Source organism: Procambarus clarkii, chromosome 86 (assembly GCF_040958095.1).
Source record: "Procambarus clarkii isolate CNS0578487 chromosome 86, FALCON_Pclarkii_2.0, whole genome shotgun sequence".
NCBI lineage: Eukaryota > Metazoa > Arthropoda > Malacostraca > Decapoda > Cambaridae > Procambarus > Procambarus clarkii.
The window spans coordinates 7,102,745-7,108,692 of NC_091235.1; positions in this window are offsets into that span (position 1 = coordinate 7,102,745).

The following is a 5,948-nucleotide window of genomic DNA, read 5'->3' on the forward strand; positions in this document are numbered from 1 at the left end:
CGTGTTCACCAAGTTCTTCACTCAGCCTGTTCTCCCAGTCCCTGGCCTCTACCCCACGTCCCTAAGACGTGGTCAAGACCTTAAGACGTAGTCAAGACCTTAAGACGTGTTCAAGATCTTAAGACGTAGTCAAGACCGTAAGACGTTGTCAAGACCTTAAGACTTGGTCAAGACCTTAAGACCTAATCAAGACTTTAAGACGTGGTCAAGACCTTAAGACGTGGTCAAGACCTTAAGACGTAGTCAAGACCTAACAGCCAAGACCCCCTAAACCCGATGCCGGATACTGCTTCCAGTAAAAGGCTCGCAGAAGTTGTAAAAAAAAAACCACCGCTAGTTCAGAACACTAAACAGGGGGATGACCGCACTAATCCACAAGTTTAAACACCATCACCCACCACAAGATGGAGCTGTTTCGCCGCCGCCGCCACCACCGTGGGCGCCTTCCCCGGATTTGAAATTAATCCTACCCAAAACTAAGGAAGGAAACGCGTCATCTACGCCGTCTCAAGGCCGACGCCCTGGGTTGGGAAACATTTCCTAACACCTAATACACCTGTTCACCTAGCAGTAACTAGGCACCCAGGAGTTAGTCAGCTTGTTGTGGGGTTACATCCTAGGCGGGGTCAGTATTTTGACCTTGGGGAGGGTGGAGGGGGGAACCTCGATATCTTGAGTTATCTTGAGATGATTTCGGGGCTTTTAGTGTCCCCGCGGCCCGGTCCTCGACCAGGCCTCCACCCCCAGGAAGCAGCCCGTGACAGCTGACTAACACCCAGGTACCTATTTTACTGCTAGGTAACAGGGGCATAGGGTGAAAGAAACTCTGCCCATTGTTTCTCGCCGGCGCCTGGGATCGAACCCAGGACCACAGGATCACTAAGTCTAGTGTGCTGTCCGCTCGGCCGACCAGCTCCCTTATATAAGCATAAAGTATATACACTCTGGCTTCCTGTCCCCGACACAATGAATTATTATTATTATTAAATTATATTAATATATTCACAGGCTGCCTGTCCAAAATGAATTATTATATCGTTGGCGGGGCGAGTGTGATACCACTATGCCAAAATATAGAGTGCAGTAATTGTTACTGTAATTTTGAGGATAGGTCATGTAGGCATGAACCATCCATCCGGTTAACAGCCCCCTAGCCGGCATGGTTCAACACCTTATAGACAGCCGGTCAGGCAAGGGGGCGGCTGGACCAGACTTGGAGAAGTTAGCCCTGCATTCCAACGGGGAAAAAGAGAAAACCCTCTCAAAGAAAACTGTAAAACATGGCAGGCTAAAGAAAACTGACAGAACGCCCTGCTGCTTTAAAATGCCAATGGACGCCGTCGGGAAGTGAAGAGGAATTTGCGTGAAAAGAGCCAACCGGAGACAGGAAAAGGAGGGCGGGATACATATGGCGAGCCGAAGATACAGCCGCAGCAACATCAACGGAGAAAAAGTCGGGAGAATGAAGCAGAATAAAGGATAGGAACCGAGGAACCCAAATTGCGCCGGAAAAATAGGAAACTCAGCACCTGACAGAGATGAGTTTTAAAGTTTAATTAATTTGTTATACACCCGTATTCTTCCTATGAGCAAAAGTCTACCCTTATATCCATCCTATGAGGAAAACGTGGACCCCATACTAATCCTGTGAGCGGTAGTGGACCCCATACTAATCCTGTGAGCGGTAGTGGACCTCATACTAATCCTGTGAGCGGTAGTGGACCCCATACTAATCCTGTGAGCGGTAGTGGACCTCATACTAATCCTGTGAGCGGTAGTGGACCCCATACTAATCCTGTGAGCGGTAGTGGACCTCATACTAATCCTGTGAGCGGTAGTGGACCCCATACTAATCCTGTGAGCGGTAGTGGACCCCATACTAATCCTGTGAGCGGTAGTGGACCCCATACTAATCCTGTGAGCGGTAGTGGACCTCATACTAATCCTGTGAGCGGTAGTGGACCCCATACTAATCCTGTGAGCGGTAGTGGACCCCATACTAATCCTGTGAGCGGTAGTGGACCTCATACTAATCCTGTGAGCGGTAGTGGACCCCATACTAATCCTGTGAGCGGTACTAGACCCCATACTAATCCTGTGAGCGGTAGTGGATCCCATACTAATCCTGTGAGCGGTAGTGGACCTCATACTAATCCTGTGAGCGGTACTAGACCCCATACTAATCCTGTGAGCGGTAGTGGATCCCATACTAATCCTGTGAGCGGTAGTGGATCCCATACTAATCCTGTGAGCGGTAGTGTACCCCATACTAATCCTATGAGCGGCAGCGGGTCCCATACGATCCTGTGAGCGGTAGTGGACCCCCATACTAATCCTGTGAGCGGTAGTGGGCCCCCATACTAATCCTGTGAGCGGCAGCGGACCCCATACTAATCCTGTGAGCGGCACTGGAATGATCACTAAGGCACAAAATACAACCCGTTCTCGCACTTGCTTATAGTCAATATTGGCTTATTTAATGAGTGCATATGTGACATACAAATTGATTGTGAATATTTTAGTTTAACTTGAAAAGCTTCATAGAAAACACCGACCTCACCTAACCTTCTTAGTATGTTAAGATAGGCATCTTATTGCTTCTTATTTACAATTATTACTTAACCTATCAACGGTATAGGTTGACTCAGGAACTTAACCCAAAAAATTCCATTAGTTAAGTTACAGCACTCACGAGTTAGTTACATAATTTGTTAACATAAGTAAATCAACAGTATCTTCACAGTTTATATAAAAAAATCACTGTGACCTCGAGACGCCCTAATACAAAGAGTGAGAGTTTGTTTGTTCACCCAATTACATATAATTTCAAATTTGCCTATCATGCACTCCCCCCCCCCTTTTCCAGTGCACGGAAGGGGGGTGGGAAGTGCATGTACTCTCTAGTCACCGGTTATTATATATAAATATATATATATATATATATATATATATATATATATATATATATATATATATATATATAATATTATGTATATAGAGGATTACCTACTGTTAGCAAACTGGAGATAACGGCCTAAAATTTATGTTAATACATCATTTTGAATGAAATACTTATACTTTTTTTTTTAACACATGTGACAATATTATTTCAAAATTAATTTCCTAGATACAGTTTACATTTGGTGAGGTCTACATCAGCAGGTGGTGTAAACTCCCAGAGATGTTTATAGCAGAGTCTAAGCCGAGCAGTAGTAACATCTAGAAGGAAGGAAGGAAATATCAGGGGTAAGCGCCAAGCCATTACGACTATATAGCACTGGGAAGGGATCAGGATAAAGATTTGGGATGGGACGGGGGGTTGAATGGTGCCCAACCACTTGTGGACGGTCGGGGATTAAACGCCGACCTGCATGAAGCGAGATCGTCGCTCTACCGTCCAGCCCAAGTGCTTGGGGCCATCTACAAGGAGTCTGCTGATTTTATTGGAAGATCCATAGATATGTGGCTCTTCTTGCATGATAGTATGATGATAGATGGAATTACTGGTGGCAGATTTCACTTTGCTTCAGATCTTCATGCACAGTCCCCGTGGCACAGTGGTGAGACACTCGCCCCGCGCTTCACGAGCGTTTTAACCTGGGTTCGTATCCTGGCCGGGGAGGATTGACTAGGTGCCAATCCTTAACTTTACACCTCTGTTCACCCAGCAGTGAATAGGTACCTGGTTCTTAAACGATTTGGCGGGTCGTATTTCGGGGAAAATTAAGATTAAGGACCTGCCCGAGACGCTATACGTGCTTGTGGCTGTAAGAGAATGTAACAACTCCTGAATAAATAAAATTAAATAAAACAAAGTTTTACACTACAATACACTACACACAGAAATCACAATAGCATGATGCATCAAATGAACAAATCCATAAGGACCGTGACGAGGATTCGAACCTGCGTCCGAGAGCATCCTGAGAGAGAGAATTGTGGATTTGTTCATTAAAACAAAGTTTTGTTGAAGATCTTGGTGTATTATTGATCTCAGGCTGCTTATAGGCAATTAACTCTTTTCGAAGGCGTAGTAGTAGGCATCCGTCAGTCTCAGGAGACTATGGAGTTGCGCTCTGGTTGTCAGTCTGGAGTGGCCTCTCCAGGGCGCTAAGTCAGGGTAGATTGATACGGAGAAGCTGTTACCCATGCAGCAGGCCCTTCCTCTCCACGACCCCGAAAGTCTCCAATGGAAAGGCAAGTGCCAATACGATTGGTTCCAGCGCTGTCGCAGGAACTGTCAGAACGAGGTTGACGGCAACAACGAACTGCCCCTACGGGCTCCCGCTCCGGAGTTAACCTCGAAGTTGGTAAAAGAGGACCCAGGGACCCCAAACCCGGAGACCGCTGTGTTTGCCCAATGTATACACTTGGGCAAACTCATCACCTCCTGCATTCGGAGGTAACTCATCACCTCCTGCATGCGGAGGTAACTCATCACCTCCTGCATTCGGAGGTAACTCATCACCTCCTGCATTCGGAGGTAACTCATCACCTCCTGCATTCGGAGGTAACTCATCACCTCCTGCATTCGGAGGTAACTCATCACCTCCTGCATTCGGAGGTAACTCATCACCTCCTGCATTCGGAGGTAACTCATCACCTGCATTCGGAGGTAACTCATCACCTCCTGCATTCGGAGGTAACTCATCACCTACATTCGGAGGTAACTCATCACCTCCTGCATTCGGAGGTAACTCATCACCTCCTGCATTCGGAGGTAACTCATCACCTCCTGCATTCGGAGGTAACTCATCACCTCCTGCATTCGGAGGTAACTCATCACCTCCTGCATGCGGAGGTAACTCATCACCTCCTGCATTCGGAGGTAACTCATCACCTCCTGCATGCGGAGGTAACTCATCACCTCCTGCATGCGGAGGTAACTCATCACCTCCTGCATTAGGAGGTAACTCATCACCTCCTGCATGCGGAGGTAACTCATCACCTCCTGCATTCGGAGGTAACTCATCACCTCCTGCATGCGGAGGTAACTCATCACCTCCTGCATGCGGAGGTAACTCATCACCTCCTGCATGCGGAGGTAACTCATCACCTCCTGCATTCGGAGGTAACTCATCACCTCCTGCATGCGTAGGTAACTCATCACCTCCTGCATTCGGAGGTAACTCATCACCTCCTGCATGCGGAGGTAACTCATCACCTCCTGCATGCGGAGGTAACTCATCACCTCCTGCATTCGGAGGTAACTCATCACCTCCTGCATGCTGAGGTAACTCATCACCTGCATTCGGAGGTAACTCATCACCTGCATGCGGAGGTAACTCATCACCTCCTGCATTCGGAGGTAACTCATCACCTGCATGCGGAGGTAACTCATCACCTCCTGCATGCGGAGGTAACTCATCACCTGCATGCGGAGGTAACTCATCACCTCCTGCATTCGGAGGTAACTCATCACCTCCTGCATGCGGAGGTAACTCATCACCTCCTGCATTCGGAGGTAACTCATCACCTCCTGCATGCGGAGGTAACTCATCACCTCCTGCATGCGGAGGTAACTCATCACCTCCTGCATTCGGAGGTAACTCATCACCTCCTGCATGCGGAGGTAACTCATCACCTTCTGCATTCGGAGGTAACTCATCACCTCCTGCATGCGGAGGTAACTCATCACCTCCTGCATGCGGAGGTAACTCATCACCTCCTGCATGCGGAGGTAACTCATCACCTCCTGCATTCGGAGGTAACTCATCACCTCCTGCATGCGGAGGTAACTCATCACCTCCTGCATGCGGAGGTAACTCATCACCTCCTGCATGCGGAGGTTAACATGAGATGAAAACCACATGAAATGGACACTTGTTATCATCATTAATAATTCTGTTGTATGTGTGTCTGGCTATTATGTATATATAACAAAGAGATAATGTACTAGAGCTGTGAGGCGACACGAACCCGCGACCGAGGCATGGCCGGCCTTGGCA